General features: G+C 36.1%; 1 protein-coding gene across 6 annotated transcripts in view; it reads left to right on the top strand.

Annotated features, from left to right (window-relative positions):
• The window catches only part of Ralyl (RALY RNA binding protein like), a 776,281-nt gene that overhangs the window by 458,409 nt on the left and 302,941 nt on the right, over positions 1–14,931 (top strand). The gene's annotated exons all lie outside the window — the stretch shown is intronic.

The raw sequence follows: 14,931 nt of genomic DNA, 5'->3' as shown, positions 1-14,931 counted from the left end.
AGTGTAAATCTCATTCAGAAGGGAAACAGGGATAGACACCTGAAGCAGAGGAAGAAAGGGAACAGGATGGGAGCCTACTGCTGTAATTTATTTTTCAGAATAGTTCTTCTGCTTATGTATAGGGTTATATAGAATGGAAGGTCTTAGTTCTAGTGTGTTTTTCTAATGAAGATGTTGCAGCCTGACTGTGTCCTCTCACTCACACTGTTCTTCCAGATCTCACAACCAAACCTATTCAGTCTCAAATCCAGGAGACACTTTAGCATATCTCTACAGATCTGGATTTGAGGACGAAAATCTGGCGAATGACAACTTATGCTTCTCATAGTACTATAGCACTGTGCATAATAAGACACTAAATAGTAGCTAGCTTTGCCATCATTATACCCCAAAGAAAATTGCTATTTAAGTTTCTGTGTCTAGCATTATGGAGGAGGGCAAAAACACGCAGAAGTAGTAATCTGTTCAAAATATTTTCATTTTCCTAGGCTTGATTACATATTCATGGATAAGTAATGAAATTTCACATGTTTCAGGAAGAAAGAAGGAATTAAAAACAATGGTAGAACAAGAAGAACTCATCAAAGCATAGCCATTTGTGTTAAGATTGAGGGTTTAACTTATCTGTCTCCAATTGTCAGTATTCTATGTAACATATAAGTTAATCTTGGCTTGACCCTCATTAAATAGACTAAAAACAACTTCTATTTTTAAAATTTGTATTAGTTGCAATATTGTTTCTACAGAATATTAAATGTAGACTAGAAATTGTATAAATAACTCAACTTGGTCTATCTACTATTTACATACTTTCAAAGGAAATTGAAAGCATAACTAAGAGTGAGAATGAGTTACCTAATTAGAAAACATGTGTTACGATATTGAGAATAAAATATTCTCTCTATTAATGACCATGCTAAAAATGTCCCTTTTTGAAACATTTTATCTCAGAAAAATGTATCTAAAACAAAATCTATTGGACAATTTAAACTGGTGATAAACCTAGAAAAAAATCCATAATATTGTTTTTGAATAAAAATGCTTAGAACCAGTAGTATTTATTGATATTTTATGTAATAAAAATAAAAACTGCAATTACTTCAGGTACTTTTTCAGCAGAGGCTGTTTGCAAGAAAGACTTCTTAGCACACTCTGAACCTGGCTCTCCTGTACAAGATGACACTTTATAAGAACTTCAATGCTTCAGTGAATGTTCTTCCAGCCTGAATTATTAGCCTGATCTACTTCACTCATTCCCTCTGCACATGACATTTTTCAATAAATAAATACATACAACACAAATGGAAAATAAGCCTTGTTCTATTTTTGTTTTCTAGGATGTTGAACTTCCTCACCTTACTGGAGTTATAGATTTTTCAGAATGTATGCTTCAGAGTGAAGTCAGACAATATTGCTTTTTTTTTTATTACCATCAGACTGAAAAAAAAAATTGTTAGTTCAGAATTTCATGTTCAAACTAAAATCTACAAAGGAACTCTTGTTTCAATTTATTAGCTTTAATTAAAACAAAGTTATATCACTTCCTCTCTCCAAGTCTTCCTTCCAACTCCTTCCATATCTCCTCCTCCCATTCCCTCTAAATTCATTCTATCTCATTCATGAATTGTTGTTGCTTTATATGTGTGTGAATAAATATGCAAATACAACCTGCTTAGTGTATTGTGTGTGTGTGGTATATATGTGTGACCACTTGATATTGGAAAACCACTTAAAGGGTCCATCCTTTCTCTAGGCAGTTGTCAGTTCTCTGCAGCTTTGCAGATAGGATTGAAGTTTCCATATCATTTGTTAAAATTCTCTAGATGAAATATTTTACAGATGAATTCTTCAAGTTCATTCATTTCCCCCCAAAAATATGTTACTTTTGTTGTTGTTGTTGTTGTTGGCCTTATTAGCTTTCCAGCTACATCCTGATTGAATAATGAGAATGAACAGCTTGAGTGCAGTAGGTAAGTTGTCAACCTTATGAAGTACTTACAGTACAAATGTTGTCTTGTAAGCTAAGCAGGGTAGCTTTCTTACAGAAAAAACAATGGGTAAGCAACTAAGAATTTACATGACTGTTTCACCCTCTCTTAGCATTCCTTAGTTCCAGGTAGTTCTTTGTGTAGGTGTGAAGCCTCCTGGGATTTCTTCTATTTTAGCTGTGAACTGTTGTCTTTGTTCAGCCCCTGTCCAGTGAAAATGGTCAGCCCCCAAAACACACAAGTGACAATATTTAGACTAAGGGGGTTGTATTTACAAATGTATGTGTAGATATATATTCTAACATATATCTTAGATGTAATTTATTATATTTGTATACATATATTCATATATATACATATAGCAATTAGTCAATTAGTGAACAAAGAAATCATGAATTTTAAGAGAGCAATGAGGGAATATATGGAAGGGTTTAGAGGAAGGAAAGAGGAGGAGAAATTATATAACTATAACACAAAATGTATAAGAATTAATAACAATATAAAATAATTTACAAAGAGGGAAGGACAATAACTTGACTCTATTTCTTTTTTATTTTATTTTTAATTACACTTTATTTACTTTGTATCCTCCCTCTAGTTCCCTCCCTCCTCCCCTCCCAATCCCTCCTTTCTTTCCACTTCTCTACGCATGCCCCTCCCCAAGTCCACTCTATGTCAATATGGAGCTGTCTTTTGAGTTTTTGTTACCTTCCTATTTCCTTCAGAAGGGTAGTGTTGAACCAGTAGTAGGGCACAAAGGAAATCATAAAATAATTACAGTTGCTAAATATCATACTTTCTACCATGGCACTGTGAAGGGGACACTTGTTTATTCAATAAATAATATCCTCTGTACACCTGGGCACAGAGAAGTAATGGGGAAGTAAAGATGGTTTCTGTCCTCAAGTTTACATTTTGTGCCTGATGTTTTCCTGGGTGTTCATATATGTGAGTTCAGAGCACTCTGGATAAATATAGTGAATGGAAAAGAGATATATGAGAGGAAAGCAATATTGTTTCATGCAAATATAATTTATTAATTGATTTTCTGATACACATAGGCTATCTTTCTTACAAGTTATCAAATACATTTTTCTCTTGCTTTTCAGACAGTGCTATCCAAAAATTTTAGCCATTCATTGCTTCATGACAGCTAGTATTAATATTATGTGCAATAGGTGCTTGAGGTAAAAAGTGCTACAAAAATGGTAATATGTTTTATCAGCAGCAAACTCATAGAACCTTTTCAAAATATTATGGGTCATTGTTTCCTTTAGGATTTCAAAACTGTTCTACAAAAGTATTCTAAAACTTCATCTATTTTCCACAAAAATCTGGGCATTTTTGGAACTTTCTATATACCTCCTGTAAGCCCAGAAATTGCTCAGGTAGATAAGCCTGATGTGTCCTATCATCCAAGGATATACATTATTTTGTTCTAATTCTCATTTTTCATTTCCTCATCTGCCTTTTCACTCATTTAAACAATTTAGCATTTAACTGATAAGAATAATTTAAGAATGATAGTAAATTCACATTGGTCATGATATTTTTATTGATAATACCACTGTTTCTCATATATGTATGTAATATATTGTATATTTGTGTACAGTTCCCATTACACACACACATACACACACACATATCTATGTATATGTGGAGAGAGAGAGGAAGAAAGAGACAGAGAGAAGAATAAAATACATAGGATATGCAGGTTAGCACTCCTTTGTCTGGTCATCCCTTCCCCTAGATATATAGATCCATGAAGGAAAATTGATCAAGGGCTACAGGCCAGGAGTTTGGAAGTCCTGTTAGTTCAAATGGAATAACAACAATCCAGGATCAGCTTCACGGAAGCAGATGAATTTTATTCAACATGAATGAAGCGCATATAGAACTTTGGAGAGAGAGTGGAAATATCCAAGGTGGGCAGAGATCATTGGTTGGGAGCCTAAGGTGCTGAGGTACCTTGTTAGCACAGGGAGGCATTCTGGGAATCTCAAATGCTTACTGAATGGGTTCTTATCAGGAGAAAAGGATTTTGACCTGTTCTTTCCCTGAGGGCGTAGATAGTGTGGGGATCCCAGATTTCCCCAGGGAGAGAAGAGAAAGCCTCACTGAAAAAGAGAGTCTACCATTTCACACTGAGCTCAGGGCTTTTCAGAAATGTCAGATTTTGCACTTAGCTGCAGGGTTTTGAACACCTTGGAGAATTACCGTTCATTAATGGAAGTATTTTTTCTTATGTTTTATTTTTAATGTTTTTGAAGGCATATTTGTAAAGAAAATTTGAACAAAATTTCTGATTTTTTTTTCTAATAGAAATGTTGTTGTGCCTAGATCGCAAGACCCCCAAAAGAAGACCAGAATTCAATTCCGTTGCAAAACACATTAGGGTTTATTTGATACAAGCTTAAGCCAGGGTCACAGCAACCTCCCTGTTGAAGAGGAGGAGTGTGACTAGGAGGTCTAGGGGAACAAGTTTTAAAGGGCAAAACCACAAGCAAGGGGGAGGGGCTCCAAGCCTTGGTGTTACACAATTGGGTAAAGGAAATTGACTTTTGAAATGATTGGTTTATTTTAGGCACCAAGTCCATAAAAGGTTCTGGCCTGGACATCTGGGTGGGATGCCAAGAGACAGTATCTCTTTACGTGGTTCTGGCCAGGCCATCTAGGCCAGTTTCCTAGCAACTGTATCTCTAGTGGGCAGAAAAAGAATGCAGTAAGCCTGGTTCCTCCCCACAGGTGACTGGACATGTCTCCATCTGTCTGCCCTTTGTTCAGGCTTGTGCTTTAAACTTTAACCCCCCACCCCCAAAACTAATTTTTAATTATTTGGTCTTTCATTCCACACTGCTCATGATCATTTGAAGACCCAATCTTGGGACTTTGAGATATGGCCCATTGTGTCCTCCAGATTTATCTTTCCACAATGGTATCTAAGTTCCATCAACTGTATTGTTCTCAAGCATTCCTTCTTGAAAGCTATCAAAAGATTTAAAATACAAGGCCCAAAGGTAAAAATCAAAATGAGTAGAGTTCCCTTCAGGGTGGGTATAAGTGTAGTAATCCAAGGGGAACTATTATACCAGGATTTAAATCATCCTCTGGAATCGTCTCTTGTCAGCATCTCTCCAGGCTTTTTGTTATTCTTGCTTAAGATTTCCTAATCATTCTTTATTGGTTTACTTAAAAAGAACATTTCTCTCTAAGGGCTGCATATATCCCATCCTGCTGTAAAACAACAGATCTAAGCCCCTTCCTTTCTGCAACACTACTTCTAACAGAAAATCAACATTGTTTTCTAAATTGGTGACTGAGTTCTCAAGGCATGGAATATCTTTATCAATATCTGCCTTTAAGCTGCTATAATTCTGGCTTTGTACATCCCATGCTGCAACACCAGTTTCTATTCCAGCTAAGTAGACCCCCAATATAATAGTTCATGTCAGGAAGCCCCTTTTGATTTAGGATTTCAGCCCGCCAGGTGGGATTGGGGCTGAAGAGCTCTTTTTCTGAAATTGTTTTAGTGTTAACAATAGGACCATTGGCATCAGGTGCTAGGAAGGCTGAAATGCTAGCCAAAGGCTGAGCAATGGGGAACTAATTAGTGATCCAGTTAAAGAGACATGGAGCCATCACATCGGCTGGACTGGTTTACTTCAGCTTCCAGCAAGTCCAGATTTCAGCTTGTAGTCCATAGCTGATTCCTGAATAGAGTCAATCAGATGAAAATATGCTAAGACAACTTCAGACTAGAGACAAAAGTCAAAATTTGTCTAGTAATTAGGGGAAGTGAGGCATACCAAGACCAAGGGAAAAGCTAATCTGGAGTCCATTTGAGCTATGCCAGATGCAGGTCTTCTGACTTTTTGGTTTCTTGAAACTCATATTAGCATCATCATTGTATTAAGATCCATATTTTAGAACAAGCAATTAACAGCTATTATAAGACAACAGAAATAGACTCATGCCATTCAGACCTAGTAAAAGTTATGGCTTTTCGGTCACATAACACATTAGACAGATGTTTTTAGTGGATGAGGTGCACCTTTAAGTCTATCTCCAGAAGATAACCAAATGGAAATTAAAAGCTCAATCTTGTGACTGGATAATAAGAAGTCAGTGCTCCATCAGCTTATCAAAACTCTATTTATCAATGTCATAACTGTAAACTTCTGAAATCTTATAACAACATAAACACAATAATAGCAGAGAAAAGGGAAAAATCTGAAATATCTCCCATTTTCTATATGCTTCAAATTACTTTCTTATAACATCACTACTTACATTCACAAATCTTAAAACACCTACTTAGATCCTCCACTCTCCCTTGCATTTACCAAATTTGAAACATTTTCCTGGAACCTTAAACATTTTTTTAGATTCTCATAACTTAAACTTTCATATCCCCAGACCTTACATAAACTTTGCATCTTTCTATCCAGTTATCCACCATAAGATACAGGCAATTAACATGAAGCCTGAGAGGAAGGTAAGCATCTTTGTCTTTCTAAATAAAAGATCTAGGACCTAGTAATTCTAACTAGCTAATGAACTGACCAATGAGCTAACAGTGGATCTAATTGTCTGCTCTTTAGTTGCAAAGTTACCATTAGCTTAGCTTAGCCATCAATGTGATCAGAGACCTAACAAGGATAAATTATAAACTAAGAAGATGTACCAATCTATGTACCAGCCAAAATGACAGAGATGACTAGTCAGTCCATTACCTAGGAAGTTGTCCCTGGCTCCTGTGGTCTCATGGTATTGTGAGCAGAGGCAGTCTGAACATCAGGCACAGAAGTTAAGGGCCTGTTTCTGTGAAAAATAGAACATGAGACATCGACCTCACCTCACCTTCAATGACATGAAAATGTTACCTGGAAAGGTGTCCACAGATTTGCCCACAGTTTACGCTGGGCCCTAGCACTGGGCCAGTTGAAGTCTTTCCCAGAGGTTAGTATTCCAAAATTTAGAGTTGTGCTGTGCCCAAATTTTCTCCGAGATCTTGGGGAGCTATTGGCAGGATTTTGGGACTCTATGTCATAATAAGCTTACACGTGTTAAAATGCCATATTCATTAGATCTCTGATAAGCTTGAGAGCCAGTATATGAGCCAGTATATGAGTTACTCTTTGTCTTTCTTTATGTGCTCTAAATTTCATACTGTAAAATAGAATATTACAATCTCTAATTCTGGTATATTCCATAGATAAGTATTTTAGGACCGTATCTAATTCAAGTAGATCTACATAGGCAAATGTTATAGTTACCTACCCTAGGCTTAACCTTGAAAACATAAACAAAAGACTAGGTAAAACTCTTTCTGAACTAAAATCAAAGCAAAACTTTCAATCAGATACTGTTCATAGGGGAGATAGCAAATCTTGTTGATCCTATTACATTGCTTTAAGACTGAACAGCAAAATGCTTAAAGAACAAAAGTTGCACTTAGCACTAAACAGAAAACTGAAGACGGCTAGAAGCCCTCTACAAACATGGTGGTAAAACCATGGGTCCATCTTCTTTATTCCTGAACCAACATGGCGACTAGCTATGTGTTGTTACAGGCTGTGGCTGGCAATCCAAAACATAGCCACTAGGTGTCACTGATGGTGTTGCTGCCTCCCACGGTATAGCACTGTGGTACATTTACAGTTTCCTGTAACTAAAAGTCCTAGCATTGTTATCAATGTTAGGTTTTAGAACAAACTGTATAACAGAACAGTATAGAACAATTTTAAATTGTACTTGAACTATTCTGGCCACACCAAACCTATCGGCCGGAAAAACAAAAAACAAAAAAAACCCCAAACAAACAAACAAAAAAACCCAGCATTAATCCATTCACTCAGGAACTGGCGGTAAGGCATATATTTCATATAATGGTTAACAATGACTTGTATACAACCCTGTATAACCTTGAGCTAACATGGAGCTGCACTCTTCTTCTTCCTTTAAAGAGTATAAGAAAACATTTTGCATTGAAGTATCACTAGCCTTTTAAATGAAGAACAACATATTCCTCTGGCTTTCCCTATGTACTCTGACTTTCCATAACATTCTATATACCTTCAGGTTAGGCTTTCCCTAGCTCTGTTCTTCCAGTTTAACTAGACATTTTTATTTTAGACAAGCTATTTTTTTTCTTTATTACCCCAGTCTCTTGCTTTCTTTCTTGCTTTTCAGGCAACATAAAAACTTCTATCAAAATTCTTTTCATTATTTCTTTACTAAGTCATTCCATGGGTTTTTACCATCCTGACATGATACACTGTAAAAACTGGAATTTTCTTAATTGGCTCAAACAATATGGCTCGGTTTCATTTGGTAAAATTAATAAAATAAATACCAAGGTCTTTTGTCCTCCCCCAAAGGGTTAAGAAACTATTCCAAGTTCTTTGTTAGATTGCCCAAAGTCATTATTTAAAATGCCTGATAAACTTTAAAATGTTTCATACCCTAAAACACATTTTTTTGAAGAAATCTGTTTTTGCAATATCAAAATAAAGCACCCTTTTTAGGAGTGAAATCACAAAGCATAACCATAATTTTAAAAGTCAAAAACCAAATTTTAAAAGCAAACTTTGCCATTGCAAACAATCCAATCTCTAAAATCAATACCATTTTAAAATGAGACTTGTCTTCTTAGTCTAAAAGGAAATAGGATGATAAACAGAATTTATTACAACTAAGAGGTTCTATAATCTTTCTTTTCCTTTGTTCTGCCTCACACCATGTGGCAATTTCAAGATGGCAGAGTCACATCAATGGCATGACAAGCCACACAATTGCCATTTAAAAACATCTGTGCTTCTATAGACCTTACAAACACATATGCACACATATACATTCTAAACAAGAGTTTGAATTTAACCTTTAAATATATCCAATAAGTGTTAACCTATAACCAAGACAGACAGAGTATATTAACCATTAAAGATCAGTCAAAAACGAACATGTAATGGCCATACATACATTTAAACAGACAGAGAAAACTTTTCTTACTCCATCCAGCAGTAATTTCAAGCACTTTGTCCCATCAGCCTCGGCAGGCTTGCTCTGCCCGCCCTGCTCTTGGCTTTTCTCCATCTGTCCTGCCACGAGTCATGGTCCCACCAACGACCAGAGTTACCCCAGCTTATAGCGCTTGGAGCATGGGACAGGCAAAGTCACCATGATGCACAGCTGTTTGGTCACTTACCTATTACCATCATAAACAACCAAACAAACCCATAAAAGGACAACACAAGAAAACAATGTACTGGTACAATGCACCCAAAAAGAAAGGAAGAGGAAGGAGAAACCAAAGGGAGAGTGGCCCATCTCTCAGTGAGCCCTCCACCCTGTTCCATAGGGGTGGCCTGCCCCGAAATCAGGGCTCCACCAATTATGCCAGAGCCTGAAATGTCAGCCTGTCATTCTGCCAGACCAGTTAATCTGGGGTAGTGTCCCCCCCTTCCCCGGCCCCAGCCAGAATGTTCACCACACTTGACAATCCTGCTGCTGCAGGAGGTGGGGAGGAGCAATGGTGCTCAGGTGGAAGGGTCAAGGAGAACAGGGAGGGCTTAGGAGAAGTCTGTCCCATAGCATCCTTCACAGTCCAATACACCAAAGACTCATGAATATAAGAAAAAAAAATGGAGAGACAAACATGCCCAACGTAACAATTCTGCGCCTGATAACAAAAATGAAACCGAATGCTTGGTCACTGAAAGCAGAAACAGGTTGCTTCTCTGGGACAAGTACAACATCTGCCCAAAAGAGGTTTATAAACACAAGGAATAAAATAGAAAGACAGACGAAGACAGAGTGGCTGTGTAGCCGTATCACAACTGAAACTCAGACCCATAGACCTTCAGATTCCCGCTCTGGTTTCCCTGCCACAGAAGCCCAGAGCAGTGAATGGGTTCTATCTGAACAACCTGCTGATGGCAGTACACTACCCGAGTGCTCGCCAAAAAACTGATGAATCCAAAACCGTCTTTCTGACTTCAGTGGCTTTGAACGCCTGGCCTGTCTTCGTATAATCATTTCTTGCTGTCCTCACAGATACTGACACCACGATGTTTTTCAGAATAGAGAACAGAAAGTAGATGCACACAAGGACACTTCACAGAGACACTGAGACAGAAAAACACTCACTGTCTGGTACTGAATCCTCCAGATCGAGGTTCTGGGGTCCTGCAGGTGTTGCAGAATCTCGGTGGGACCTCCAAAAATGTTGTGCCTAGATCAAAGACGCCCCTCTCCCAAAGACCACCAGAAGACAAGTCTGTTGCAAAAGACATGAGAGTTTATTCAATATAAGCTCAAGCCTGGGTCCCAGCAACCTCCCTGTTGAAGAGGAGGAGTGTGCCTGGGAGGGATATTGACTTTTGAAATGATTGGTTTACTTTAGGCACCAATTCCATAAACCTTTCTGGCCTGGCCATCTGGGTGGGTTGCCAGGATACAGTACTTCTTTAAGTGGATCTGGCAAAGCCATCTGGGCCGGTTTCCTAGCAACTGTATCTCTAGTGGGCAGGAAAAGAATGCATTAGGCTCATTCCTCCCCACAGGTGGCTGGACATTTCTCCACCTAGCCTTTGTTCAGGCCTGTGCTTTAAACTTTAAACCAATACCCCAAAATACTAATTTTTAATTAGTTGGCCTTTCAATGTAATATTCATAAACAGAAAAACTGAAGTTGGAAACACGAGACACCAATGTTTGGTGACAAAAAACAATATGCAGATAATAGCAAATGAGAATCCAGTAATGAGGTGTTTTCAAAATACATCATTGAGCTATAACAACTAAAGTATAAGATAGCCATCAAAGTTCATAAAAGCATCCAAACGAACAGAACCTCATGTGATTAGCTGAAATATGCTATAACCTACAGGAAAGAACATTTTCAATAAGTAGGATAACTGCATATTCATATGTATACATATTATATATACAAGTTATATTTGTATTCATATTACAACAACTAGTGAACAAAGAGCTCATAAAAATACCAAGGAATTTTATATAATCCTGTGTATAAAAATCACCTCAAATTAATTAAAGACTTAGGCACATGGCTTAAAACTTTCAAAGTAATTTTAACATTTTTAATATTACTTTGGGCATTGCTGTTTCTAGTCATCAATCAAAAAAATCTCAGCAACAAAGGTAAAAATGACTGTCACTGTTGAAAAATGGAATTCTCCTGTTCAGAAAACAAAATCCAATTAATAGCATAAAAAGACAGCCTGTTGAATTAGAGAAAATATTAAGAAGCTATCTGATAATGAGCTCTTGTTCAAAATTCACAAGGGATTTAAATAAATGAATAAAGGAAACAAGCTGATTAAGGAAACTAATGGGTTCCTTAAAATAATCTGGAAAAATTTTCCCAGAAGAAAAAAGGCACATGTCCAAATATGCTCATTCTTATTGTCATGTTAGAATTAATATTATCAGAAAGACAAATGCAAAAACAAAAACAAACCACCAAATATTGTTGAATAGGTGGAAAAAGTATCCTTATACTTTTCATAATGTTAATTGGTAGACCCATTATGGAAAAGAGCATGAGAATGCCTCAAAAATTAAAAAAATAACTACCATGCAGGCTAGTAAATGCCAGTCTCAAAACTGGGTGTTGAGAAAGTCTGGGTAAATAAACCTGACCAACTCCATGACTGGCTTCATTTTTCTTGCTAGACAGAATAGGCCTAAGAGTTACAGGAAAAACCACAGAAAAAGTAAAAAAAACAAACAAACAAACAAACAAACAAAAAAACAGAAACAGTCAAGACATCTAACCTGGGGAAGATAAGGTTGCTTAACTACAGGTTTCAAAAACACCTAAGTCTTAACCAGAGTAACATAGCCTCCACGGGCACTGGCCTATCCCAATCAAGGTTATGTAGCCTCCATAACCACCAGCCAATTCCCATCAGAGTCACATAGTCTCCATGGGCACCAGCCAGTCCCACTCCAGGTCACGTAGCCACAGTAGGCATTTCCCTTTCTGGTTTTAAAAGGGGACTTCAAGCTGCCTTTGAGGTCGCTGCCATTTTGAAGGTGGTGACCTCAGCATGCTGGAATTTTCTGCAGAATAAATGCTCTTCGCTTTTACATACTACTTGCATCTGAGTCTTTCTTTCCTTCAGCGAATTTGGACCGTATAACATTATATATTGACCCAAACTGGGAATATTGACCAAAATGAAGTCAATGAGTCAAAGTGATTTTTGCACTTTCTAGCTCATCTTGAATTAGCAGAAAAATTGTATGTTATTATTTTTTGTCCATCACAAGGGAGAATAAAGGAAATATTATATATGAAGTGTAAGTATGTTTGTGTGTACAAAGAAAAGTGAGTTAGCATTAGAAATTAAATAAATTCTATTAGTTTTAATAATACAGATGAATCTCGACAATGTGATAGAAATTAAAATAAGCCAGGAACACAAAAATGAGCTCTGCATGACTTTTCCTATGCAGAGACTCAAAAAGCATCACCTACTTTGAAGCAGGGAGAGAGTGGTGGTTTCCAGGAGTTGAGAGATGGGCAGAATAGGAAAATCCTAGTGAAATGTTACAAAGTCACTGTTTTGTTGGCTGAATAAGTTAAATCATTTAGTGGACTCAACAGCAATTGTGACTAGAAAGTAATTACCCAATCTCAATAACTGACTAGTGCACACTTCTAGTATGTTAGAATGTACATTTTAAATGTTCTTACCACATAAAAGGTCAAGTGTATGGAGATGGAGATATTAGTTTGACTGTAAAAATCATTTCATGGTGCATGTTATATCAGACTGGATTCCATACAGCTTTAAATTTCATTTGTATATTTCCTTAGTAATATGAGAAAAGTGACAAAAATTTTCTAATCAAACCAATAATCATTCTTTCGAGACAATTATTTGCTTTCTCATACACAAATAATAAAAAATAGGGATCAGTCTTGAAATTAAATAACCAAAACAAATAATTAGAACAAACTCAGAAAAATTAAGAGAATTCTGTTGATAGGTTTTTAGGGTTGGATCTGGAGACCAACATTTGGGAGACAGTACCTGCTATTATATATACTTTTATATATATCACTGAATTTATATATCCAGTGAATTTATCACTGAAACAAGTCAGAGATATATGAAAATACAGAGAAAAATAACAAAACTGCTTTAAAATAGTGTGACTCATAAAATTTCTAGTCTATGTAAAAATGATTTTTGAGGTCAAAAGGAAAAGAAATCCAGCACTTGCCAGCACTCCACAGTTACAATATTTTATAGGGAAGTCATAGCACTGTTTGGAGAATTTCCAAATGGCTGGTATTTATTAAACCTAAAATTAAAATGATTTTTTTTCACTTTTGTTGGAGTACAAACATTTTGTATTGTTTATCAGGATAGCTTTATAAGGAATGAAAATGATAAATTGCCATGTGATGAACTGCTACTACGGAAAGCCAAAGGGATTCTGGTTTCTGCCATGCATGAAGTATGACATTCAAGATTACAAGGATTATTATCTTTCTCCACAGGACTCTCTTGAGATTGAATCCAGGATACTCTTACTATCTCTGGCTAGTTGAAAGCATAGATTACGTCTCAACTTTTTAAATATTGCTGTAACATAATTTAACTGTGAATTTCAATAGCAATGGTTGGTTTTCTTCATTAAATAAATGGAATGATAATGAATTGAAGAAGGATTTTTTTTCAATTTAAAAATTTTATTTAAAATTTTTTATATTATTTATTTATTTATCAAAATTTATTTACTTTGGAGGAAGGATTTAATAAAATTCAAAAGTTAAGTCTGAGATCTCCAATTATTATCTGATTATAATTCCAAGGAGCACAGGACAGCCACTTTGTATTTAAGAAAGATCACCAAGTAAGTGCAAAGCTACAGTTACTGAGCATCCTTCCTCCCTTGTTTCCAGGGGAGGTGGTAAAAGCTGTAGGACAGGACTGTTTTAAGTGCTGTGTAAACACAGAAGAGAGCATGTATCCATTCCCTGGAGCAAAGACAGAGAAATAGTACTGTGGGCATAGTTAAAGTAGACACAAAACACATAATACAAAAATCACTCGGTGAGAAAATACAGCTTAAGTTTTCTCATGTGAGTAGACCCAAGAATGCTAATGAAGAGCAAAATATTAGCAAATCAAATGCAATTATTCATAAAAGAATACAACACCAGGATCACTTGGGAATTTGTTCAAGAAAAGCAGATCTGATGAAGCATTTCAAAATAAACCTAAACATATTTCATTAATGAGAAAAAATGCATCAGGAGGTGCAGTAAATACATGTGACCAAATTCAATATCCAATCAAGATTAAGAAAAGAAAGCAGACAACAACAAAACAACTCTTGGAAATCTAAAATAGAAGAGAATACCTTTAATGGAACATGAAGTTTCTGAAAATAAGAAAAATGATGTAAAGTAACATAAAGAACTATTGAAATAATTGTTGTGAAAACAAGGATGAGAACAAGCTGCTCATTCTCATTTCTTTGATACTCAGTACACAGAAGGTCAGAGTTACGGGAATGACATAAATAGCCTTGTGTATAAATTGCTTGATTAGACATACAGAAAAATCCAAAGCAATTACAAATGGTTTAGTCCTTCCAAAATGTCAGCACATAAAAACATTCTTCTATATGCCAGTTTATCAACAGAAATGTAGAAAAATCCATTTTAAAAGGAAAACATGTACAGTGGCATTTTAAAAATCCAAATTTTTAGTATAAATTAATAAATGATGTGAGAGATATCCTGAAATTTTCAAAACCTGTGTAAATATTTGAAGATCTTAGATTAATTACAGATTAATTATCTACAAATAAATCTATAACATTAACCCAATCCTAAATTCCTCAATGATATTTTTTAAAGCTGATGATTTCATCCTATACTTTAGTATGGAAATAC

The sequence above is a fragment of the Psammomys obesus genome, unplaced genomic scaffold, assembly GCF_907164565.1.
Source record: "Psammomys obesus unplaced genomic scaffold, mPsaObe1.curated_primary_1811, whole genome shotgun sequence".
In the NCBI taxonomy this organism is placed as follows: domain Eukaryota; kingdom Metazoa; phylum Chordata; class Mammalia; order Rodentia; family Muridae; genus Psammomys; species Psammomys obesus.
Note: the sequence above shows the minus strand (reverse complement) of the source record. Positions and strands in the feature narration are given on the sequence as shown.